This window comes from Neolamprologus multifasciatus, chromosome 5 (genome assembly GCF_963576455.1).
Source record: "Neolamprologus multifasciatus chromosome 5, fNeoMul1.2, whole genome shotgun sequence".
Classification (NCBI taxonomy): domain Eukaryota; kingdom Metazoa; phylum Chordata; class Actinopteri; order Cichliformes; family Cichlidae; genus Neolamprologus; species Neolamprologus multifasciatus.
The window spans coordinates 10,544,264-10,559,369 of NC_140443.1; the positions used below are offsets into that span (position 1 = coordinate 10,544,264).

The window sequence follows — 15,106 nt, forward strand, 5'->3', positions numbered from 1 at the left end:
CACATCTAATAATTCCTCATCATCACCATTTACTATATTATTCCAGTACTGATCACTCACTGTAAATTCTTCCAGGTAACCATTAAATTTAAAAGATATGACACAGGTAGTTTTTGAATTCTAGCATGTCACCCTGAGCACACTGGCCAGCCTTATTTTTAATTAGTTTTAAGTTTGTTTCTTTAAATCTCCTTTATTTCAGCTTGGTTGAGTTTCAGTTACTTTACAGAGCTGAGTTGCTTGTTTCGCTTCAGTTTTAATTACCATGTTAACCTTGTCAGTCAGACACTAAAAGATAATGTCCCTAGTTGTGACAATACCTGCTAGCTCTTCATTAAGCCATATAGAAGTTACGCTGAAAATGTTCATGGATGATATAAAATTATTCCACTGATTTGAATCGCAGAGTGATGATAAAACATTATATCAAATCAGTACAAGACATGAATTCACACTTAAGGAGTCAGCAGTACATTAAACTTCCCGTTTAAACAATAAATGCACGTAGCTGATTAATTTTTTCTTTTATTACAACGTGTCTATATTTGTAGGTACATGTGAAGACACATCTCAATGCTGACTTGGTTATATCTACAACACTTTACTCATATATGGAAGTTTTGATAATCACAGAGTCAAGATTAGATTAATAATCAGCTAAACTAAGAAGTTAAAACAGTTGAGCTATCCATTGCTTTTCCACAGTAACAGATTAACAACCAAAACTCTTTGGTTATCCTCTAACAGATAAATGTTGAGTAATAAGAGAGATTATAAATACATATTCTATCTCTTCAGGGCAAGGGCCTAGTGTCCCACTGGAGCTCGTCAGTGAGTTTTCCTGGTTTCCCACTCTGTCCTTTCACTGCTTTGACTGTAACAACAATAGCAGTGTCCCTCATTATACATCGCATTAAATGCATTGTGTGACATCACTAATGGGTAAACTGTTAACGCTTCTTGATTGATAACACCCACAACTGACAGCTGCATCATTTTAAATGTTTTTTCCAATGGGTTTGGTGGCTTTATGTATTCAGGTATGAACTGAAACAGTTCATCAAACAACCTTGCTAAATGGCTTCAAAGCTTTATGGTAGTTATAGATAATGATGTCATTTGTAAGGAAGTCATTTGTATATAGTAAAAATACACAGACTCATGTGAGAACGCAAAATTGTCAGCTGGCAGTGTTTGTTTATTTAAGAAGGCACACGGCGCCACATGAAGTATAACAGCTACAAGAGGAGGTGATGAGACATCACGTCTGGAGCTTGTGTCTGCAAGTTACACTGTACTCAGAGAGTGTGAAGGAACAGCTGTCTTTATGAACCAAAAACAGTGCACAGTACAGGGTTCTGTAACATTATTTAGCAAATGGACAAAAGGTTTTAATGAACAAAACAAATAGAGTAAGTCTGACCTTTAAACAGATCAAATGATATTAAACCTTATTAATGGTTAGCAATCACATTGTCACTAAAAACAGTGATATTGTTACACAAAAAAAGCTTTTACAGTTAAAGGATAAATGTACTGATCCTAAAACGGATCATTTTTCTATAATCACACAAAATAATATTTTTAAAAAAGCATTAATATAGAGGTGATTTGTTGGATCTTACAACAAATCTGTTTGAATAAACGCAGTTTCAGTATCAGAATTTGTCCTTAAAAAAGGACACTGGAGGTTTTGACCAAAGTGATCAAAAAATTATGTTACTATAACATTATCAGATTTTTAAGTACAATATAGTACAATATAAAAGCAATAATTGCCAATGCAATCACACTTCATTCATGCAACATGCATGACATTTCTTTTTCTTCTTAACCAGAAAGATATTATTGCTTGCATTTCTTCAGGAAATGTCTTTTTAAAAATACAAAATACACACAGTGTATGGAGATATAAACACTTCTGTTAATCCAGAATAACAAGGTATTCAAATTTCAAGAATTCAGTCCAGTAATCTTTGACCAGTATGGTCAACTCATGAAGTTGCAACTCCAGTCTGTAGGAGTCTACCATGACCTCCAGAGGGCAGTGTTGACCCAGCTCATGTCCTTAGTCCTCCTTAGTGGAGGTAGTGAGGATTGTGCAGCTCAGAGGAGAGAAGTCAGCCTCTCTCATTTAAAGAACGTCTGTCTGCAAGGTGTTTGTATAGTTCAGCCATTTTTTCTGGGACTGAATCTTCAAGTCCTCCTGCAACAGGAGGTACAGATGGACACATCCGAAGTAGCTCTAATCAATAGCTGCTGAGTCCACAACTTGGTGCTACTGCTGAAGTCTTCTCAAGTTCCAGCCATAATGTCGTCTCTAGGATGTCTGCTTTCTCCAGTTTGGAGTCTGGCTGCTGTTTAATGATCTCTGGATCCAGGAGAGACACGAGTTGCTCAGGTCACCAATCGATCTGCAGTCTGCATTATTTCTCCACCAGAGGCTTTCTGATCTGCAAGAAGAAGAACAAAATCATTAAGAAATAAGTTCATGTGCATAGGTCTATCATTATGAAGCAGTAATTCATAAATTGCATTCTGAGAGTCTCCAATTTACCTTGTGATTCTTGAGATCTGATCCTGAGGATATCAAATCATTGCTGGAGTGACTGTAGGTGCCATGGGCCTCTGCAGCATGGCATATTGCAAGGGTCTCTGTAGAGAGACTGATCTCTGGTGGCTTCATCCCACATATTTATAGTCCTGCATTTCCATATGAATGTGTGGGTCTCGGTCTTACTCAAATTTCTCACAGTCTTGACCAGTCAGAGTGCCTGACATAAGAGAAAGGAAATGCCAGATGCTCAGTGGTTGGGAACAATAGTTACATCTCAAGAGAACAGGTGGTGGGCTGACGAGGAGATGGCATAAGAGAGTCAGAAAGCTCTGTGTGAATCTGGGAAAGTGGTTGTTAAAGAAAGTAGATCTGCTGCCTGATGCTGAGATCAAATGACCACTACATGCAAATACAGCCTACAAACCCATAGTATATATCTGTCAGTGATTCTGTTTGTTATGGGTATTGTTCAGGAAATTAATATGGATAAAGCACTAATTCAATGTGGGTGCAAAAATAGAACTTAAAAAATTCATAGCTTGTTTAAAACCTTTTTGAAGTTATTTAGAAAAAATGCATGTCAAGATGGGGCAGGTGTGACCTCTGTCTTGTGGTTTGTAGATGGTGTAAGCAGAAAGTTTCTCCCAGTTTCCCACACTTAGTATTGAGGGATGTGGTCAGTGCACTACAAAAGACTTTCAAAGGAGCTTTTGTGATCCTTTGTGGTCGTGTGCTCCAACAGAGACAGAGCCTGACGTCACCTACCATCTGGAGGGAAATGATCTGATTGGTTCTGTCTATGAGCTGGATCATTATTTTTTGTCATTTCTTAAAATGTAGAAAAGGTTAACATCATCATCTGTTCAAACCTTAACATTTTGCAAATGAGGGTGAGGGATTGAGACAACTACTTCTGAAGTGTGCCAAATCCCACTGGACAATAGTCTATGTTGGTTTCGAACTCAATTTAAACAAAGTTTTCACACATTCTGCCTACTGAAAGAATAAAACTGAAAAAAGATTATCTTTGGGAAATTTATCAGTAGCAAATATAGTGTCCGTTAAGAAATCCGGTTTCTTCCAAAAGAAATCCACAATACCACTGTACACTCAGGTGCGTTACCAGTTCTTGAAGTACAGTGTTTAATAAGGGATTCGTGCAACATCAATGAAATATCAACATCAACATACACTGAGATTAACAATAAATACATTGCTTAACAAATTTATTAGACCACCTCTCATAAAAAACAAGAAAACACAAGTATTTTAGAAATCCATCAAAACTAAAAATTCCATTATTTATTGTTCTAACAGTAACAAATCCACCAATTGCCTTTTTACACCCAAATTTCAGTCATCACACTTCTCCGAGACAGCACGTTCATTCTCACTCCAACACGCAACATACCGTGTTGGTATGTTGCGTCTCATAAGGATGCGGAAGGGTACCTTTCGCGTAGCTATGAGACACCTCAGGACGCGACAAATCTTCAGTATGTTACACGTTGGCAATGAGAATACACCGTCTAAGAAGTCAGAAATTAATCAAGCACAACATTCAACCACTAAAACTTTTTTTTGTTTAATAATGCAAGTACATGAAAAATAATGTTGTGTTTTACTATTTTTTCAGCTTTGATTTCAACAGTAAATTTATAATTTAAAGGATAACAAAAAAATTACATTTTAGTATTAAAAATTTTCAAATAAAACACTTCTGCATAATAATGGGTTAACCATTAACAAAGCAAGAAAAAAGATTTTGGTAATTGACAATGCTGTTCATTAAGGGCAGCTGTACCATAAACCTTGGTGGTGGTCTAATAAATTTATTAAGAACTGTATATTTACTCTTTAGAATCATCTTCTGCTATTTACAGTAAACTAATCTCCTTTGGTATTTGGTACTGGTATTTTATGGAGTTTCAGCATCATACTGTAGTTGTCTGTAAAACCTGCATCTTTTTGTCCTGTTGATAAGGATACATAACACTGAAATCTTTATCTTTATTAAGTACCCGGTACACCTCTCTGTTATACATGGTTAATTTTTTTCATAGCTTTATAACTTGGTTGATATTAGCCAATAATATATATATAATTAAAAGAGTTCTAACTTGAAAGAGTATAGTATAATCAAGTATACCCTCTTAACCTTAGGGTTAGGTCAGCATCTGTTGGGGGTCTGTGAGCAAGGCTCCTCTTTTTTCCCACACTCTGTCCTTTTGGTGCTTTCACAAGAAGAAAACTAGAAGTGTGTCTCATAACCAACACATCAGGAGACACTAGTTATCTTTAAAGTTTTACAGTTTTTCCACCTGGGAAGGAGAACGGCACCAAAGTGATGAATCACTCATTAGTTTTTTCACTTAAGTAGAGACATTATGAAAATACTTGTCATTTTGTGATCACTTACATTTGGCATAAATCCCTTACCTTCATTTATAAACTGCAACACAGATAAAAGATTTTGTCAGATTAAAGATTTTTTCAGATTAATTTGAAAATGCCCTTTTCCTTGATTTGATCTTAAATAAAGGTGCAGGTGATTGCCTAATTTGTTATTGCATTTTTGAGAAAACTTGGAGCAAAACTCGTTATTTCAGCATAGATGTTCTTTAGGTTTGTATGGACAACTCATGACATGTTGTCCATACAAAAGAAGAACACAAAAAACACGGGATGATTTGTAAAATAAAAATAACATGTCACACAAAATCATTTGATTTCAATTATACATTTTTTAGCATAAACGCAGGCTGCGGTTGAAAACAGATAATGGTGATGATGCATCGCAGCTGTAACTTGGTAGCATCAGCAGGACATGAAGAGTGAAAGATCAACTGTCTTTACAAAAGACAAAAACATTATGACATAAATGCTCATATCAGTGTCAGAACAATAAGCAATAGTTTCAACACACATCACCACAATGTAATTTATAATGTTACTTTAAATACTAGTGAGCAGTAGCTGGATATGCTTGTTTGGTCAGGTTATGATTTGATTGGAACACCAAGAATGTCAAACGTTCTTTCTTAAAACAAAAGGTATGCTTGATTTAATTACTTCCCTGGGAAATATTTTTGACAAGGAAGTGTGAAGTACAATTAGTTTAAAATTTAAATGTCAAACTTCCCAAAAAAGAATTCATTTTTCAAATATTTAACCAACCAGTTGACCAAGCCTTGGTCCTTCAGCTTATCTGCGTTTTCTCTCTTTACTTGAAAGATAGCAATATCACTGTTTCTTCGGGAAATGTTAAGTACAAAACAAAGAAAGTAAAGCCTTCTGTACATACAGAAGAAGGAGTCTTTGAAATTTCATAGAATTCAGTCAATATCATCAGTATAGCTGATCTAGTAGTGACTCCAGTCTGTGAGCTTCTACCACAGCCAGCAGAGGGAGCTGTAGACTGGACTCTTGTCTTTGGCTGTGACAATCAGAGGAGAGAAGTCCGCCTCACTCAGGTTTCCTTCTGAGGAAATGTGCAGCTGGTTGATGTGGTTCAGACTGAGTCTTCACCTCCTGTTTTAACAGGACATGCACCAGCTCTTGAATACATCTTGAGTAGCCTTTAACAGCTGCTGAGTCCACAGGTTGACACTTCTGCTGCAGTCTTTGCAGGAAGCCAGGATGTCTGCCTTCTCCAGTTTTGAGACTGGCTGCTGTTTGAGAGCTCAGGACCCAGGAGAGACTTGAGTTGTTCAATACTGCTGTTGATTCTCTCTGTGGATCTTCTCCACCAGAGGCTTTCTGAGCTGCAAGAAGAAGAACAAAGTCATTAATAAATCAGTTCAGGTGCATAGGTTTAGCTTTATTAAATGCAATTTTTAATGAATAATGAATGACATTCTGATAATATCCAATTTACCTTATGATTCAGAGTCACATGGTCCTGAGAATTAGTCATTACTGGAGAGACTGTAGCTGCCATGGCTGTAGTCTCTGTAGAGAGACTCTGATCACTGCTGCCTTCATCCCTCCTATTTATACTCCCACATCACCATATGAATGTGTGGGTCTTGGTCTGACTGGAGTTTCCCACAGTCTTGACCAAGTAGAGTGCCGGACATAAGAGGAAAGAAATCTGGTCTCCCACATGTGCACTGGTCATATTAGTAGGGGACAATAGTTTGATTTCAGGTGACCGGTGGTGGACTGAAGTGGAGATGGAGTAAAAGACTCAGAGAGCTGTGTGCAGATAATAGAAAACTGTGACCTTGTAGAGAATACTAATGCGCTGCCTTGATGCTGGGATCAATGACTTTGACTGGGCACACACTCATCATCTTGATACACTTTCTGTACGAATTTGTGAGCAGGAAGTTGCTGTCAGATTCCCACAGTATTGAATGATGATATCAGTGCACTACAAAGGTCTTTAAAATGAGCCTTTGCGATGGTTACTGAGCTCTAACAGAGGCAGAAATTGACATCACCACCATTCTGGGATCCATCGTTTCAGTTTACATTTTGCAACTGGGTGAAGTTAGAACATCTAATTATCATGAAACCTTTATGCTGTCGGATGCTGATGAACGTCATATGTTTTCATGAAGGGGGAGGTTGAGGCAGCTGTTTTCGAAAGTGTGCCAAATCCCCTAGGACAATAGTCAGGCACTGGAGTGGTTAAGAATGCAAATCAACTTGGATTTTGTCCTTAGAGCTTTCTATGCTCACTACATTGAGTTTAGCATGTTACATTGTTACATAACTGACATATTATGACTCAACTCATCTTAAATTTGCAAATAAATATTTTTCTTGTTTAGCAGTGTTGATTTACACCAGATTTTCTACTGAGCTCACTGATTTGACAAATATAGCTTTCCTTAAGTGTGATCATATTCATTTTAATCTTTCTATTAAGGTCAAAGGTCTCATGTATTGTCCCTCTGGGGATCTGGCCGGGACTCTTCTGTGCTCTCTCACAGTCTGTCCCTTTACCACTTTTACTCGTGGATCACTACCTTGTGTCTCATTATGTGTCACATTAATCTGGGAACACCTTTTGTTTCCTTAAAATTTCCATAACTTTCTACTCAATACTTTAACAATAGAGCAAGAAGAACTGTGTCAGTTCATCAGATCTCTTTATGTGCACACAACAGTCAATCTTCATCCTCTAATAAGTCTTTTCTTAAAAACAAAAACAAATTAAAAGAGGACATGTGAGCCTAAATGCAAAGGATCAGATGTGTTTGTGTGTATTCAAAGGAATTGCACAAACAGGGAAGGTAGGATGTGTTGGTACATCACATCAGTACGTTTTCTCACTTCACTCAAAAATATCAGAGGAACTGTCATCTCTACATAAAGATTATGAGATTCATCATCAGTGTTCCTTAAACCGTTAAAAATGACATTATCTGCACTTTCTACCAAAGCTGCCTAATCATCGGCGTAACTTTGTGCTGAACATGGGGGGGGGTCTACATAAATAAATAAACCTGAGTAAACTCCCAGATGATTAAACATGCAACTAGTTTGCTGGTAATACCTGGAATGAGTAAAGAAAATCAACAGCCTATTTATGCAAGATAATTAGTAATTTTATTGGGGGGGTTATATTGGTTGGGTCTGATTATTGGGGGGGGGGGGGGGGTTCTATTAGCTAGCATTTGTTCTTCATTCCTGATTGAATGACTGCCCGTGAGAAACTTATTGCCTAACACAACCTCAAACCTCTACACCAGGGGTCTCAAACAAGTGGCCCGGGGGTCACTTGTGGCCCACGTCACCCCTACTTCTTCACGTAGATTGACGTGAAGAAATGTAATGCAATTTGGCCCTTGAAGTTACTTTTTTTGCTAGGGAAGATTTGTTTGTTGTTGAGTGCAATGTTAAAATAAGTTCTTTAAAAAGCAAAAAATTATTTCATATGAAGGCAATATGAGCAGAGAGTACAAACGTAAGGGATTGGCTGTTTGGCTCAGTGAGAGAGTTATTTGTAAAGAAAACAGTTTTCACTAATGTGTACACTTATGTCTGCATTTCTTTTTGTTAAATACAAACAAAATTGCAATGTCACGTGTCTGGCCAGAAAGAGAGTACCAGTTTATCTATTTGGTAGTTCAGTTAAAAGCTTCAGTTAGTTAAAAGTGAGGGGGAAAAAATGTGTTCACGTTTGCAGTTTCAGAAATATTTGCGGGTGTTTTCTTGTTTGTTTGTAGTACTTGAAGACTAAAGTGGCTCTCGTATGAGATGACATTGCCGGCAGTGGCCCTCAGCTCCTTTGAGTTTGAGACCCCTGCTCTACACCAGTGTCCCCCACCCACTGTGCCGCACCACATAGGTGTGCCGTGAGAAATGATCAGGTGTGCCGTGGAAGATTATCTGGTTCCACCTGATTAGTACTAAGTGACCGTGTACAACTACCTGCTCTAATTAAATGGGTTGCCAGCTGCCAGTAAAACAGAAGAAGACAAAGTAGAAATTACATAATAGTCATGCTGCAAGTGAGACAACACAGCGAGTAATAGCAATAGATAAATATATTTGAAAAGAAAAAGTAGTCAATATGACCTGGGTCCTGGAGAAAGTTCCGACCCAGATGAAGCCTGTGTAGTGGTCAAAAGAAAGCAAAAACGGTAAACGGAAAAACTATCAACATTCATTTTGTAACATTTTTGTTTGGTGGTGATTTTCTAATGTAAAATATGAGCTGTGGCTCCAAAAGGTTGGGAAACACTGCTCTACACTATGTGCCAATTGTGGGTGATGTTGTTTCTTAAGAAACTACTTTGAACACTAATTTGAAAAAAAAAATCTAAAAACGATGCTTATGTATACATACAGAAGAAAAAAGTCAAAGGATTTGATTTTAATGATATCCAAAAACAACTTCTCATTTTGTCTGATATTAAAACCAGCCTGTAGCAGTTGCCCACGTCCTCCAGAGGGAGCTGTTGATTGGATTCTTGTCTTTGGAGAAGCTGGCCTGAGCTGTGGAGCTTACAGGAGAGAGAAAGCCTAGATTGATACAGCCAAAGCACTGGTCCCAAAGACACTATTTCATTTTATCTGGTTATGATATTTTACACGTTTCATTTAGCAAAGTACATGATGGTAAAAACTGAATTAATGTACATCACAAAAAATAAACTTATTTACATGATGTTATAGTAAGTGTAGCAATACAGTAATAAATTACTACATGCCTATAGTCTTTTTAAAGTTGACAGTTATCAACAATAGTGAGCATCATCAGTTTTTTACATCAAGTTTAAGTCAGTGTCGTTATAATATAAACATGCACCAATGTAAGACTATTCTAAAACAGATGGGCAGGATTTCCTTTTTACACCCAATTCTATCTTAACCTTGGTTCAGAAATTTTAGATGTCTTAATCTTTTGTCTCAGCTGAACTCTTACTTAGTTTAAGAGTCCTTACTTTTCATTGTTTTTACCTAAGGATTAATGCAGCATTAACTAATGGTGATCTGATTGGTTGCAGTGTGGGACCTCTTGAGTTATCCTTTAAAACACCTGAACACCTGAAGCTGAAAATTGTGATAAAATGGCTTTATTTATTTTAATTCAAATATTGTCAAAGACACATTGAAAGCCGAGTTTTCTAGAGTAGTAGCGATAAAGGTGATATAAGACTGAATTGCAGCAATCTGTTGAAAATGGCTAGGCTCAAAAAAACCTCACCTGTTCAAAGCAGCTGTGAAACAGACAGAAGTTTACTGCTTGTGTCTGACCGCCAACAAGTTAAGTCTTGAATAAAAGCACAAAACAACAATTTCATAGCTAATTAAAATCTCTTTATTACAATCACATGTACATCATTATATTCCAAAAAGCTTGCCGTAGTGAAAAGTACCCTTGCACAGACAGATGGATGCGGTGTTGCAAGCTGGATGGAAGTTTTGTCAGATGGAGTAAAACAAGTATTGAGATCCCCCAGCAGCAAGTATCTCCGCTCCAGTGTGCTTTTAATTTCACATCACATGAGGACAGCAGCGCTATTTTCAGCCCTCTGTGTCCTTGTGTAACGTAAGCAAAGAGAATGAGGGGGGTGGGGGAGAAGGAAAATTTCTCTCTTCGTCATCCATTATTCAGAGTGTTTGAGTCACAGCTGAAAGAGGTAAAACGGGGAAATAAACAGGGTGCAAGGTTGATTTCATGTCTTTCCTCACTGAATGCTTAACAGGTTTCAAACTGTTTGAATTTTCTGTAAAAAAAAAAAAAGATTTTGTCTGTCTTCTTCCGAGTGAGATTAATTAATTAGAAAGCAGCTATTTCTGTGTGGTAGTGTAGGATCCTCTTAGTTTAGCACAAAAACTGGAACCTTCAGCTGACATCTTTTAATACAACTTATAGCTATTAGTGTCTTAGCATAAGGTTGAATACTATTTTTAATATTTTAAACACCAAAAAATCGTTTAATTTTAAAATTCTTTTTTTTACAGCACTTTGATAATGAATTAAGATAATCTTGTTGTGGGTGTTCTTTGCGTTAGTTTCTGGAAATGTGATAATAATAATAATAATAATAATAATAATAATAATAATGTAATGAAGCAGATTTTACAGCAAAAGAAACAAAGTACAATGATTTAAACCTATACACTGAAACTCTGATTTAGCAGAAGTTTACACTGCACTCACATTATGCAGATTTCGATTCAATTTGGGATAAATGAAATGAAGCAGACCCAAATAATACAGAGTAAACCTGGTTGTTGTGGACCCTGGCTGTCTGAATTCCCTGGGCATTTGCTAAACTTGCCCAATTGCTAATCCAGCCATGACTGAACTGTGTGCAAATGCAGCACAGTACATCGCATCACAAAAGAGGAGAAGCTTGTTTCAAAATTTACAAGATAAAGGAGATTAATCAGCTGTTATGTCTCCATTTTACTTTTTCACAGGGCTATTTTTTCTGTGTTACCATCTATCTAGTTTTGCTTCATGAGGAATTTAATAACAAATTCTAAAACAAGTAGTCTATGAGTTTCCTGCCTTTAAGTCATTCGCTTTTAAAACACCGCAAAACTGTGATTTCTCCTTTTTTCATTTCATATTCACAGATTGATAACATTGAGATTAAAGTCATACAACCTTTGTTTCAAGCTTCATGGCGCTTCACAGTAAAAGGGTCTGGAGCTGACTATCAGATAAAACTGATATATATCTGAAACATCTCACTCTGAAGAAGACAGAAAACATTTGTCTGTATTGTCTGTGTCACTTTTAAGCATTACAGTGTTTGTTATCTTACTCGTAATTCATGGAAGTCACATTTAACATTCAGACCAAAATGAGCCACTATCCATGAATGCTGATAATGTGGATGTGAGTTTTAAGCATACTAATACTACAGTGTTCATCTCTGTGCTGTATATACAGCCTCCGTAACACAGCTATAAACCTACAGAATCACATCATAAACCACTGGAGGCGTCTGATGGCATTTTCATGTCCTGTTACCGAGTCCTCAAACGCACCATCTGACAAAATCAATATCTACATGTCTTAATGACACAAAACAACAATAAAATTCAATTGATCCATTTAAAGAGACAATAATATTCACATTTTGTGTTCACTTCTTGAAAACAGTAAATCAAGGTTTAACCAGCTTTTTAACTAAAGTAGCTCGGAAAGAGTTTAAAGATCATAAAAACTGTTCACATTGGTTTTGAAACCATCACAAGAAAATATTGAAATATGTCCAACACAATCACAATAAACGATTTTTTCCTCCATAAATCACTATGTTAGTTTATAAAGAAAACATTAACACACACTGTCATTCTATCTACAGTCGTTCCACTGGCCTCGGTCCCTGGTACAGAAAAGTAGGGAAAACTTTTTGTATAAAAACGATGTGCAAAAAGTTGTTTTCTTAGGTCCCACTCATGGAAAACTATGTAAAGAAATAACGTAAATATATACATAACCTTTGCTGTTGCTGTTGTAAATTCTACGACTGCTGTACACTTGTGGTGACTTGTCACTTTGTGCATCTGTTGACTCGAAAACAAGTTACTGCATTCGATGGAACCCTGACAGGTAGCGTACACAACACCGTCATTGTCATATTAAAACTAGCTTGAGGTATTATTGCACATTTTCCTGAACCGCGGACCTGGAATCAGTAAGTTTTCAGATTTACTCACGCTTCATACCAGCTTTTAGTGGAATGTCGACGCTGACTTTAGCTCTGTCTGTTCTGGGCAGACATACAGTTGTGTTCACAAATTTACATACAGTCATCATGGGCCTTAATGTCATGGTAATTCTGGGGATTGCAATGGTTTCTGTGAACTGTACTTCTTCCAGGGGGAAAGATTGTACAGTATAGATCATTAAAAAGCAAGAATTGGGTGCACAAGTTTAAATTAAACTTCTGACCTTTAAATTCGTTGGCCCCGATCTAAACGCTACTTAAGATCTGTGAACTATGCTTAAAAGCAGGGTCCGTGCCAGGACACCAACCAATTTTAATGAACTCTACCAATTCTTTCAAGGAGAGTGGTTAAATAATCAGCCAGAATTTTGCCTGAAGCTTGTTGATGGCTACCAAAAGGGTCTGGTGGAGATGTAACTTGCTAAGGGACATTTAACCAAACATTAGTGTGGGAGGGAGCATGTGCACTTAAGTATGTTTATTTTTGATCCTGTGTGGATTTGAGAAATCCTAAATAAATTCAAACTTGTGCACCCAGTTCTTGTTTCTAGAGGTCAATAAAGATATATGCTTTACAATCATGCCAGTCTGGAAAAAAATAGCAGTTCAAGGCAATTATTACAAGCCCAAAACTGCTATAACATTTATGATGAGTGTAAGCAACCTTCTGACTGTAACCATATGCAGCAGCAGTCTGCAAACTTAATCTAAAGCTGTCTTGAGGTGTAACTTTTTTTCTTGAAAATTCTCTCACCAAAGTCAACGCATGACTGTAGATTTCAGTAAACATGCATAAACATTTAGTGCACAGATAGATTTGTAAACATCCAGCCAACAGTAAAGACACCAAGAACAGAGACCCATGAGCCAGGAAGGGCCAGAAATCTGATGCTGCATTCACATCACGTCAGTAAGAAAGGAATGAATGTGCCACTCAGCAGTAGTGGTGTGTTTTAGCTAAACACTAGCTACAGGACACGGCTTTTCCAACTAGTAATGTCCATTGCCATCATTTGGTCTCATCACACAAGTGACCTATAGTTAAACGATCAAAAATAAAATCCAAGGTTTGGCTTACCAGAAGGTAACAAATATGTGCAGCTCCTTCTTGGCTCCTTTTTAATTATCTGAATCAATTGTATCCATCTTATTAAATTACATTAAAATGTAACTGCCAGTGGCAATGGCTTTTATTTTTATTTTATGGCTTTCCATTAGTTTTATCGTTTTTTTTATATATATATATATTGACACTTTCTTGGTTCTCTTTTCACCAAGTGGGACAAATTTTCCATTCAGCTGCATGTAATTCATGGCATTAAAAATGTGACGTGAATGTAGCATGAAACTGACTCCCAAAGATTATTACAACTGATTTCACAGACTAAAGCTGTGGTCACCTGTGAAAACCCTCCATGGCAAACTCTTTACCCCCTTGATCAGCATGTTTTTACTCATGTTGCCCAAGCCAGTCATTCAGGTCACACTATTTAGCATTTCAGTTAGAAAAGCTCCCACTGACCTGTGAATTGTAAACAGTTTCTGTTAAAAAACAAAAAAGAAACCTTTAGGATTTGGCATTAAATCTCAGTTGTCATTGTCTGAATTGCTACAGTTGATGGTTTCTGTAGTGCTGATAAAAAAGCATGTAATTCATCATTAGTGCGCAGCCAGGTGCATCACGTCGAACAATATTGCTCCCCGAACATCTTGGACTGAGGATCTAAGTGAAAACCTAAATGTCTGTAAATCTATCAGAGCTTCGGTGAAATAAATGGAGCATAAGATGGAGCATGAAAGACATGATGCAAACAAACACACTCATCTGACCTTGTTCGTTTGTGTGTTATAACAAGCGTCATGCACTGACACAGACGTTTTGTCCAGAGTGCTATACAGTGGTCAAACACCCACACATAAAGCTATCAGTTGAGGTGATGTACAGCAGTGACAGTGAGGTTCCCTCCCATTCACACATTCATTAAAGGAACAATTCAACTTTCTGTCAGTCTTCTTGTTCCCAGAGACTTGAGAAAATGAGTATTAGGTTCATCATTATGCTTCAAATACAGAGATGGTGAGGACCTTGTTCATCCAAAGTCACTACACATTACTGCTGCAACAAAGGTATGAACAGCAGAGTGTGGTAAACATTGCACGCTCCATTGTATGTGCACAGGGGGCAAATGCCAGTCATATGGACCCATATGTTACTATGAAAATTCACAGCTCATAATTTGGGTTTGGTTTGACATGAAATTTATGGCCATCTGTTTATCAATCATAAATTAACTCAAATCTCAAAATCCTGGACTGATCAAAAACCAGCTGAACTGGGTGAGACATAAAAGGATTATTTAGCTGTAAATACCTCATGTTGCCCTGGATTATTTAAAAAAAA

The 15,106-nt window shown here is 37.1% G+C and overlaps 1 pseudogene; it reads right to left on the bottom strand.

Moving 5' to 3' along the window:
* Nucleotides 1-5,864: 5,864 nt before the first annotated feature.
* Nucleotides 5,865-6,497, bottom strand: LOC146518082 (transcription factor HES-5-like; annotated as a pseudogene).
* Between the last annotated feature and the right edge of the window lie 8,609 nt (nt 6,498-15,106).